General features: G+C 40.7%; 1 protein-coding gene across 1 annotated transcript in view; it reads left to right on the top strand.

Moving 5' to 3' along the window:
- Positions 1-12481, top strand: part of PLPP3 (phospholipid phosphatase 3) — an 87079-nt gene that overhangs the window by 1486 nt on the left and 73112 nt on the right. The gene's annotated exons all lie outside the window — the stretch shown is intronic.

Genomic DNA, 12481 nt, shown 5'->3' with positions numbered 1-12481 from the left:
GGCACTGGGAAAGCCAGTGCCGTCTTGTTTGGGGACCACACATTTAATTGCACTCCCACAAAGTTGAGGCGATGGTCCACTTCTGTTTTCCAGAGTCGTTGAAGCCACAGCTGGAATAGCGGTGGGAGTTAAAGGAATTGGAGTGGGAGGGTGAGGAGGATTTACGAACTCGGTAGGGGAGGGAGAAAGCGCTTCACCCGAATGAACAGGATTTCCAAGGTTGGAGTCAGCCTAGGATTTTTTTTTTTTAAGCTAATCGTGGTGTAATGGAAAGCGCACAGTACTTGTCATCAGAACACTACCACTCTTGCCACTTGCTGGGTGTGCCACCTAACTGCCTCAGGGGCCTCAGTTTCCTCAGCAGTTGAATGAGTGGGTTGAAGTAGATGCTCTCCAAGGCCCCTTCCTGCATTAAGAACTCGGATTTGGTCCAGGAGCTGTTCTGCCAGCTCTGCTAACTGAAGAAACATCTGTGTTCCCAATTCCGTTCCCTTAAAAATAGAACTCCTGCACAGAGACTTAAGTCCTCTTTGAAATGGATTTGCCCATGCAGATTTTGCAGACCAGAGACTTCTTAGACTGGAGTTATACCTCCCTGTTGTTCATGACTCTTTCTGTAGCACTGTCTTTACTGTGCAGTGTCCTCTTGATGGTCCATAGCAAAGAAAGATAGGATTCTTAGAGATTAAAAATCAGTAAGAATGGCCCCCTTCAGATAAGGAGAGACAACTGAAGGTATAATTGTGCTCTGTGGAAGGGAAGAAAGGTCACTACAGGTGGCACATCCCTTTTGCACAGTATTAATTCAACAGTAAGATGCTATGTAAAGGAACTGTCGCTGGGGGGCCTACCTTCCTGAAAGCAGCTGGCTTATTATCATGCGCAGTGGGATAGATTCCTACTTAAAGTCTTGTAACCAAGTTGTTGAATTTTTAAAAGACCTTCCCTGGTCCTAGGGGAGTACAAGGAAGCACTAAACACATGGAAGCTGTTTGCTGTAAACTTGCCTGGGAACTCCCAGTGTTTACTCAGTGTGTTTTGTTGGTGACAGGGTCTTTCTAGACTTTTAGACTGCCTGTGCAGGGTACCCTCCTGCCTCCTACTTTGTGATTAAGAAAGCAGAGCTAGAGCATGCTTGACAGCCTTTGTACAATTTCCTTTCCACCCTTGTGATTTCAGATAGCAGTCCCAAGAGATGGTGTCTTATGAAAGTGAAAAGGAAAGAGATATAAAGGAATTTGCAAGAAGACACACCCATCAGCTATAGTTTAGCCAGGGATGTAAAAACCCAGGATACTCTGTTGTACATTGAAGGTGTAAATAAGGTGTGTGTGTGTGTGTGCATGTGTGTGCACATGCATGTTTCAGTTATTCATTTGCCCCAACTATCCTGTCTCCCCAAAGCTAGTATTCTAACCTGTTTATTATAGTTATTCACTGCCAGTCTTATGTTTGAACAAAATGATTTTGTTTATCTCAGAAAAGCAGTATGCTCTCAGGACCATGTATTTTATTATAGAGGCACATAGCTACTTGTTTTAAGGGGTGCCTTGACATTAAAACCATGGCAACAGTCATTTTCAAAGTGACTTATTGATCAGTGTCTCCCCTGAGCACAGGCCAAATTACAATATCACTAATTAAATGTCTCTCAAACACCTTTAATAGGAAAAATTTTGGTAGGAGAAATATTTAGGTGAGATATTTATGCACGAGAACTCTATTTGGCTTCCAAAAGAAAAATTAATAGCATGACATGTGATTTTAATATTCCATACACCACAGTCCTAAAAAAATTGTTTCTACTTTTTGCCTAAGACCGTCAGTATGATTTAATTTTTATATAGTTTATTGATCATATGGTCTGGATTACAGGGCAGTAATATATTTAGAAGAGAGACAGTTTTCTGTTTATTCTCCCACAGGAATATATACCAAGCTTCATCTAGTATCTGGAAAAAATAAAAGCTGATGTGCTGTCAGTGTTATGTAAGTGGAAATATGCAAGTAGTCGGACTTGTTTCACATACCTTTTTAGAATGTGACATTCTTGGTGATAAAAACAAAGGTTCACTCTTGTTTGAAACCAAGAGTCTGGTGTTAAATAACACCAGTGGGAGCTTACCTTTCACTGGACAGCTATTTTTGCCAATTAATTGCTTTTAAATACAGTTAGGATCTTTGGGGATAGTTTTTCTGAAATTGATTTTGTTTTCCTTTCAATTAAATAATGTTTATCACCGCCTGGTTTTTGTGCATTGATTGTGGTATGTGGGGTTACGGGAGAGGGACAGACGAATCCCAGGTAAGAAGGGAGGAATAACTATTGTCTTTCTAAGCTCTGTTAGTCTCTTTTTAATATAAATTCATGCATGCACTCTTTAATGCAACCCCTATGAATAGATTATCTCCATTTTATAAATCAGAAAACCATGTCTCAGAACAGGGAAGAATAGATTAACACTGAAGTCGATTTGAGTTGATCCCCAATTCTCAGTTTAGCGTGAGTGGGGTCCTTTCCGCACCTGAAGAATCTTGAAATTCAGGTTCTCATCAGAAAATTCTGAAGCTCAGTTTGCAGACAGTTCTGCCTCTCCGGATTTCCCAGTTACCCATTTGCACCAAAGCAGATAAATAAAGTTGGTTCCAGTGTTCTGGTCAGTGATACAGAATGTAGGTGGTCAGCAACCATGCTATTTAATTTGTTGCTCCACCACGTTTTGGGATGTTTTTTGACTTCCAGTTAAATGGTTAAGGTATAATTCTAGAACTGGTTCTACATATGGGATACATAGAGTCATCATTTATTATTATTTACTTTTAATAGTGAGAGAGGGGCAGCATGGTATAGTGAAAAGAGACAGAGTCAGAAGCTTCAGGTTCCAGGTTGGCCAGTGCCACTATCTAGTTGCATTGTGCGGATGAATTGGTTTTCTGTTGGCTTTGGTTTTTTTCCATCTGCAAAATGACTGATTGTGTGGGATTGTGTCTAATGTTGCCATTAAACATGTAGCGACTGATTTCTAGTAGAGGCTTGACATTAGAGACTTGACATTTGCTGAATGTCTACCTTATGCATCTGCTCTTCTAAGCTCTTCATTACATATTGGCTCTGTGAATCATCACAACTAGAGACGGGAATTATAGTCTTGTACTGCCACTGCACTGTACAGCTTTGGAGAAATTAATTTGAGTTTTCTGAGTCTCAGTTTCTTTACCATTGCAAAAAAGGGAAGGAATTAGATCATCTTTCAGTGTCCTTCTAGCTCTAACAATTTTATAAGTCTGGGCTAGCAGATATTGTGATGTGGAAACCTATTCACTGCCTCTCTTGGACTATTTATCATTAATTGAATTGTTATATATGTATGACCAAACAATTAATGTTGAAAATTAGCTTGAGTTGGTGTTAATTCTCCAGATGAGGTAAGCACTGCTTTTACTAAGGTTAAGGCAATAGATTGAGAAACTGACTAGATTTTCCTTGGCTGGATGTGTCCTCTCACCTGCTTCTTGAAATTTACATATTTTCATTAATCAACTGGTGAACTGAATAGCCAACCATCTTTAATGGATTAAACTAAAGAAGAGGGCCTCGGTTGGGTGCAGTGGCTCACTCCTGTAATCCCAGCACTTTGGGAGGCAGCGGCTGAACGATTGCTTGAGCTCAGGAGTTCGAGATCAGCTTGGGCAAGATAGTGAGACCTTGTCTCTACAAAAAAAATAAAAAATTAACTGGGTGTGGTGGTGCAACCCTGTAGCTGTAGCCCAGCTTCTTGGGAGGCTGAGGAAGGAGGATACCGAGACTAGGAATTGGAGGCTGCAGTGAGCCATGATTGTGTCACTGCACTCCAGCCTGGGATCATTTAGTAGGTAAGCCCTGTTTACTTTTCTAGTATGGTTAAAAACTTCTATTTCTTCATTGTCCAAATGGCTAGAGTTTTTTCTTGTTTTTCCCTTCTTCTTCTTTTTAGCTCTTTTCTCTATCTTCCTTAACTTTCTTTTATACTTAAGAGATATACCATGTGGGTACCTAGCTGCCTTTGTGGGAGACTGCTAAGCCAGAGTTGATGGCTTTTTCTGCTTTTAACTCTTGATTACTTGTCAATTTTAGATTCCTCCTTTACCTTTCCTGTGCAGTTGTTTGGGCTAAGAAGCCCAGTTGGTCACAGCATGATGCTAATGAGACCATAGTCAAGGGCTTCTTCCCTGGGTAGGCAGTTATATTTATGGGGAACCCTGTGCTGTGTGTCAGTTCAATCCAGTGCACATTATTTGAGGAGTAATACTTTTTTGGGGGGTGTTGCCTACTTTGCCAGTATTTCATAAACTCACCTAACATGGGGCCTATCTGGTATGAAATAACAGATTCTCGGACTCCTCTCCAGGATATTCAGATTCAGCTGGCTTTGAGCCAGGACCTGGGATTCTATATTTTATAGACTGCTGTTGATTCTTATCATGCCAGTTTTAGAATCACTATGTTGGTTAACAGCTGATGTCTTAAGGGCAATTTAATTATGTAATCAGCTTTCGTCCCTGCACTGAATGTTCTGGCAGTTTCTGCGTTGTGAGGTTGTCTGTATTTTTGTTTGTTTTTGACTACTGCACCTGTCTTTTTCAGTTAAGATAATCAAGTTTGCTAGAATTCTTTCAAACGGAAAATTATTTCTGGGCACAGACCTAAAAGTGTCCCGTGACTTTCAGTGTGAAGACTTAGTGTTATTTCTAATGCCATATTTATGTATTTTCTGTTTTTAAACTGAATTCTATGTAGTTGAAGTTGCCAACCACGTGACCCCCTTTGGATAAATAAGGTGTTAATTCTCAATACTTTCTTTTGAGATATTGAAGTTTGTGCATGAGTGCAAGGTAAAGCAGGAATAAATTAGATTCCTGAAGAGAGCCTTTAAAAGATAAAATAAGCTTGGCAAAGTAGTGTGGAAACAATACAAGCTTTAGATTTCCCCAAATCTGTGTTTGAATCCTGACATAAAGCTAACAGCCACCTTTTGCCAAGGTGTGATTTGGGCGAAGATTACTTAATCTCCTCCAGGCTTCAGTTTTCTCATCTGTAAAATAAGCAAACCTGGTAACACCTGTTTGTTGTGAATCTCAGGTGAGATAATAAATCTGACAGCACTCTGAAAAGTTCAAAAGCATATTATCATTATCAGGTAGGAATTATGTTGGTTATTGTTCTTCATGTAAGAGTGGAATTTTCATTTTCTTCCCAGTTTTCTTACCCCTCAATGGTTCTATAAAATCATCTTATTTATTGGCAGCAAAGTTGCTGAACTATATTAAGGAAAAAGATCCTGAGAAGAATCCCAAGAAAAAAACCTAAGAGAATGGACACAAATGTTTTCCATTAGCTAAAGACAAGCAGTGGCAAGTTTCCTGACCCTTTCTGGGAAAGTCAAAGTGCAGGAACCTCAATAGGCTTTGGTGGTTGCATTCTCCGCCTTTGAAAGGGAGAAGGCCATATCATCTTGAGCGAAAGACAAATATGCCTTAGGAAGGGTGGGAGAGAATTTAGAAAAATGGCCTGTTTTAGGGTCAACTCTTACTTCGTGTCATTCAACAGCCCAGAGGAAAACCTAGCTAAAAAGAACAGCAAGGCCAGGCACTGTGGCTCAGCCTGTAATCCTAGCACTTTGGGAGGCTGAGGTGGGTGGATCACCTGAGGTCAGGAGTTCGAGACCAGCCTGGCCAATGTGGTAAAACCCTGTCTGTACTAAAAATACAAAAATTAGCTGGGCATGGTGGCATGTGCCTGTAATCTCAGCTATTCCAGAGGCTGAGGCAGGAGAATTGCTGGAACCTGGTTAGCGAAGGCTGCAATGAGCCAAGATCGTGCCATTGCGCTGTAGTCCTGGGTGACAGAGCGAGACTCTGTCTCAAAAAAGAACAGCAATGATTGGGAATGATCAAAACGCTGGCCATCTAGGGGACCCTAATGTATCTGCTAAGGAAGGACAGTACTATGCTAGGCTACCATATTTATTATGCAGGCCAATCATGTGGTATTGAGACTGGATCCATTTTATAGATGAGGGACCTGTAGCTCAGAGATGTTAAGTAACTTGCACAAGGGTACCCAGCTAGAAAGTGGTCACCAACTTTTCCAGAGCACGTGTCAGTTTACCTTGCTGCCCCACTTTTCAATGCAATTAATGCAATCAAGTCAGTCTTTTTCATTTCTTTCTATTTCATTAATTTCAGAGTCTTAACTCAAGGATATTATTGGGCAGTAGACAGGGTAGTACATAAATAATTGCAAAACAGCTTAAAGCATGATGAATAAGCTTCTCTGTAGACATAAAATACCATTGGAGCAATTCCTCATTGCCTAGATTCATGGAATCTTGAGAATTTGGAAGTGCCTTGGAGTTTGCATTATCAACAATATCAAGGTCATTTTTTAATGTCAGTTAGAAAAATAGGCCATTTTGAGCTGGCAGAAGGGTGAGAGGTGTGAGGGGAATAGCATAGGCTTTGGAATCAGAATGGAGTTTGCTCACTATTATTAGCCATAGAACCTTAGGCAAGTTTACTTAATCTCTGTGAGGCCTCAGTTTCCTCATTTGTGACATGAGGTTCTGTATGCACTGTGATGTGGTGGGGACATGCCTGGTACAATATCTGGCTCATAGAGACACTCAAGAGGTGGTTGCTGCTGTCATTATTGTCACCACGTCCTGGTCAGTGCCCTTGGTTCACAAATGGGAACTGGAGGCCTTGGTTGGCTAGTAATTGTCCAGTGATAATGAAAGAGCAGGACCTAGAACCAAGGTCTTGCCTTTCTACCATTCCGCTTTTTGGATGTGTAATTGTTGGTTTGAAATTTGATATTGTTCGTGAAATAGAGTTCTCCGGAGAGCTCTATTCTCTCTCTCGCCTGCGTCAGTAGAAAAAGGAACAAGCCAAACAGGTTTAACTTTTAATCCAGATCAGTGGATGTTAGCTGAGTGAGGCCAAAAATACATAGGGCAAATGTGAAGGACTAGGCAGTGTTTTGATATATTACGTTTCTTCAAACTGGTATTTATTTGTGAAAGTGCTTATTACCAAGATCACTGCTGAATGATTTGAGCTGGGACAGGTGCCTTCTTCAAGTCATGATGTATCTCAGGGTAGAAGAAAGAGAATCCATGTTTTTGAAGTTTTTGCTTTTTATTCTGTTTATATATTTTCGCTTTTTAAAAGCCTTGCAACAAACTCTCATGTGACTGAGGATGAAACAGTCTCAGCTTAAACAGGTTTATCAATGTCATGCAGTAATTGTCAGTGCCAATGTTCAAAAGAAGGCTAGGTCAGGTTCTTGAACATCCTTGTGAAACTATTCTTCCCTTAAGTCTGGGTTAAATGATAAATTATGATCTGCACTAAAATTCTCAAATTTAAAACAAGCCGAACAAAACAACACACATAAGACTCTTTTGGAAACCTTTGAAAGGAACTTGATTTCTGTGTGCTTTGAAAGTATATTTGCAATCAGGGTATTGGTGGTACGTGTGTTTTTGAGGTTTGTCACAAATTAACAAAATTATATGCCTAAAGAGTTTTTCAGAGAAATGCAAATCAGTGTAAGCGCCTTCTTATAATAAGCAGTGTGCTTTGGTTTCTGTTTATGTATCCCTAAAACACATAATACACATGATTACATTGACATGAAGGAAGCCATTCTCACTGATGGTTTCTTTATATCTGGCCCCCAAATTAGTGTATGGTATCAATCAGTATAATTTCTAGAGAGCCTATTTAATTAAGTCTGTTTATACCTGTCTTTCACATATAAGGCTTGTCTTCTGCAGATGAGCACCTACTATGTGCCAGGCCCCAGAGTTTCCATGGCCTTAAGGCATTCCCAGGCTGGTGAAAGGGAAACAGACTTTTGCCTAATGACAAACACTATGTAAGTGATGACTTTGGAGCCGTAAGGGAGGGCCTACTCTGGCGGCACAGTGAAGGGTGGTGAAGCTTGCCTGAAGATGTGGAGCTGGGTCTTGCAAAATAAATAATAGCTTACAGGCCAGGAAGGGGGAGAAGGGATTGCAGCAGAGTGAAGCACAGGTACTGAGACTTGGAAGCACGGACCCATTTGGGAAGGGTGAGTAGCTGGAGGCTGGAATGTAAATATTATGTGTTTGCATTGTAGGGCGTGGAGAAGGGAGGCTGTTGGAGATGAGGCTGGAGAGATAGGTTAGAGCTAGATTATGAAAGGGGACTGGGTATGGCAGGCGGCTAAGGAATTTGAGCTTTATTCTGGCAAACCAGGAGAACAAATGGAGTTTTGTTTCTGTTTTTCTTTTTATTTTGGAAGATATCATAGAGAAACCTACCACCTAGGAGTGAAATTGCTGGGTCCTATGGTAACTCCACGTTTACCTTTTTGAGGAACTGCCAAACTGTTTTTTATAGTGGCTGCACCATTTTAGAAATATCTAAAGGCAGCCAGGCGCAGTGGCTCACTCCTGTGATCCCAGCACTTTGGGAGGCCAAGGCAGGTGGGTCATAAGGTCAAGAGTTTGACACCAGCCTGACAAACATAGTGAAACCTCGTCTCTACTAAAAATACAAAAAATTATCCAAGTGTTGTGTCAGGTGCCTGTAATCCCAGCTACTCGGGAGGCTGAAGCAGGAGAATCACTTGAACCTGGGAGGTGGAGGTTGCTGTGAGCCGAGATTGCGCCGTTGCACTGAGTGACAGACAGTGCAAGACTCCATCTCAAAAAAAAAAAAAAAAAAAAATCTAAGGCTAGTTTTAAAATATGTAAGAAAAATACAAGAGTTTTATAAACGATCTTTGGAATGAACATATTCATGAAAAGATTGGAGGAGGGAATTAATCTATTCTTATTCGGGTTTGGGACAGATGACTGGATCTGAGAGTAGGTAAACTGGAGGCAGAGGAGCAAAAGACAAGTGGGGCGGCACGTGCAAGCTGAACCAAGGGTACTGCGGTAAGGACGTGACAGGTACTTCCTGAACTCCAGTTCTGAACTGTGGTGAGGCCAGTCCTTCCAGAAACACTTTAAATGCGGGATTTATAGGAGAGTTACAAAATCCACATAAGATTAGTAAATGCTTCTTTATGTGCACAGCCTTATTGTGAAGACAAGGCTATGAGTTATATTCTTTTGTTGTTCTGGAATTTTTAAATTTCTCTAATGCCCCTTAAAGTAAGTGGGCTATAAATCCTCTTGGTTTAGAGAAAGAGTTTTTCCTGGGTTGCGATGGATTTTTTTCAAAGATCTTTATTGAGATATTCACATGCCATGCAATTCATATATTTAAAGCACACGATTCATTGGTTTTCAGTATCTTCACAGTTAGGTAACCATCATCACAACCAATTTTAGAACATTCGTTACTGCAAAAAGAAACGATACCCACTAGCAATCACTCCCCATTTTTCCTCCACCTTCCCACATCTTACAGCAACCACAAATTAAATTTCTTTCTCCATAGATTTGCCTGTTCTAAATATTTCATATAAGTATAATCACATAATATGTGGTCGTTCATGACTGTCTTCTTCTGCCTGGCATACTGTTTTTAAGGTTCATTCATATTGTAGCATGTATCCTTACTTCATTTCTTTTTATTGTCAAATAATAGTCCATTGTATAGATATACCACATTTCATTTATACCTTCATCACTTGATGAACATTTGGGTGATTTCCACTTTTTGGCCATTATGAATAGTGCTGCTGTGAATATCCATGTAAATGTTTTCAGTTCTCTTGGGACTATATACTTAGGAGTGGAATTCCTGGATCATATAGTAACTGTATGTTTACCTTTTGAGGAACTGCCAATCTGTTTTCCATAGTGGCTGCACTGTTTTAGAAATATCTGAAAATTAATACAAATATGTAAGGGAAACAATGCCAAAATTTTCCTAAAGATTTGGAATTCACATATTCATAAAACCACTATAGCATCACTTTGTTTTAAGAGGGATTTTTCACAAAGAAACACGTTTTTAATCAGTTTAGTGGTGCCACTGGGTTTAAGACGAGTGGGCGGAGAACAATAAGCTGACTGGGAAATAGATGCTGGGTGGTCAGCTAGACCTGCTCACCCACTGTGTAGCACTTCTACAAAGCAGGCTGTGACATACAGACTCTTGTCTCAGCAGAACGAAGAATGGATCTTCAGAGTACCTCAAAAACAGTTAAAAGTGCAAATAGTAAAACCTATATATCCCTAGGATCTGCTTTACAATTTTTTTTTTTTTGAGATGGAGTCTAGCTCTGTCACCCACTCTAGAATACAGTGGGGTGATCTCAGCTCACTGCAACCTCCGTCTCCTGGGTTCAAGTGATTCTCCTGCCTCAGCCTCCCGAGTAGTTGGGATTATAGGCGCCGTACAGGCCGAGCTAATTTTTGTATTTTTAGCAGAGACGGGGTTTCACTGTGTTGGCCAGGCTGATCTTAAATTCCTGACCTCATGATCCGCCTGCTTCAGCCTACCAAAGTGCTGGGATTACAAGCATGAGCCACTGCGCCTGGCCGTGCTTTACAATATTTTAAAGGCATGAAATAGAAACATATCTATTCCGTTTCTGATAAGGCTGATTTTTCGCCCCTTTACCCGCTCTGGATATGTGGCTGTGTATCTATAGTTGTCATCTTAGGAACTAGAATTACCATGTATCTTTTAGACTCATGTGTTGGATGCCAACAAATATTAAAAATATAAGACACAAATACAAATCTTAAATCATTAGTTGAGCTACAAATGCACTAAAAAATCAAGCTGTAAGTGTGTGAAAGTTAAACCTCAAATATCATAAAAGGGTGAGGAAAAAGAATCCACATTTATTATTAGGTGCTTCACATGATATCTCACTTAAACCTTTTAATAACAGAATAAGGGATATGCTTAAAATCTGGTTTTGCAGCTCAAAGAAGGTAAATGATTTGCCCAAGTTTTTACAGCTGATGTGTATCGGGGCTGGAATTTGGACTTAATCTTGACTAAATGGTGACCATTGCTGACATTTATTGAGTACTGGCTAGGTACCTCTCACCAGGTTAAGCAGTGTGTGCACATTCTCTTATTTAATCCTCCCAATGAGCCTATGAAGTATTTGTTACTGTTGTCTCCATTTCACAGAATTGAGGTAAGAGAGGTGAAAAATAACTTACCAAAGGTGGTGCAGGGAGTTTGAGAGGTGGGGTCAGACATCTGCCTGGTGAGGTCATTCTTTACTACTAGTCCCTACTGCCTATGTTCCCCACGTGTTTCTGAAGCCCACGCTTTTCTCCACTACTCCATGCTGGCTTTCACATCGTCAACCCCTCAAGCGTCCCCCAAACTGAGTTGGACTGGTGATTCCTACCCTGGGTTCTCTGGACCTGTGAAGGTCTGTTAGGTCAATCATGGTGCATCTTCTATTATTTTCAGTACTTCAAAAACATCTAGGCATACTGAACTTTCACCAGTAATTAACTTGTCAAGTGTAACTCACAGCATCAGCCTCTGGCTAGACTAGTCAAAGTATCAGCATGCTGTGTTTGTGATGTGAATGACAGCTGTGAGTTTACTCTGGTCTTATTTATTTCTGCTAATCATGAGATAAGACTGGCACTTTTTGTGCTTTGATTAGCAAAAATAAAGACATGATGTGAAATATAGTTCCCTTGGTAAGTACACATGTCTTCTAGATGTGTCACAGAGCGGGAAGAATTAACTATGAGAGATCTTTGTTGGCAAAAAGGCTGGACACCCTAGAATGGACTATCGGCTCTGAATTTTGAGGCGAGGAAGACCACTGGGTCCTGGATCCTATAGAAGGCTTTCTAAAGAAAGGATGGACTTTAGCTAGGCCTTTTGTCATTCACATCAGGCAGTGGTAATGGGTCACTCTGTTAGTGACTCTTTTTGTACCTTTGGCTTGAGCTACTGTTTTTGTGGTTTGGGGTAACCTTTGGGTCACATTGAAAGATTTCGAGTTTCTCTGGTTAGTGGCTGCGGATGAGTGCCTTCATTAAATGCAGTACATGGAACTTCTACTAGTAGCCTCTTCCCCACAAATGACCCACATTGTTGTAAAGTTAGCAACCACCGACAGGAAGTGGCAGAATGCATCGCAGCCACACAGCAGATTTCATTAGACACTCTCCCAAAGAAGCTGTTCGGGTCAATTTGGCCTCTGTAGGATTCTAGAGAAGAATGGCCTAGTCCATTATTTCTTATCATGACATTTGTCTTGCTGTCACCTTGGCCTTAATGGATGTTTTGATTAGAAGCACAGTGTCTTCCTTGGAAGCAACTGCACATATGATCAGAGAGAGGAACTTCCAGCAAGCTGAGATTTTGAAGATATTTCCAAAATTGTTGCCAACTGACTGGAGAATCTTTTGTTTAGTGGGTTTGTCATTTAAGTCTGTCTGAAGAGTAGCAGCTCCAGTGACACCACAGGAGGGATGGTAGGCTCCACTCACCTTTGTGACAGACTGCTTTG

Source organism: Aotus nancymaae, unplaced genomic scaffold (genome assembly GCF_030222135.1).
Source record: "Aotus nancymaae isolate 86718 unplaced genomic scaffold, 86718_ANA_hifiasm-v0.15.2.pri h1tg000007l, whole genome shotgun sequence".
Taxonomy (NCBI): Eukaryota; Metazoa; Chordata; class Mammalia; order Primates; family Aotidae; genus Aotus; species Aotus nancymaae.
The sequence above is the reverse complement of the archived record's forward strand: the minus strand, read 5'-3'. Positions and strand labels throughout refer to the sequence as shown.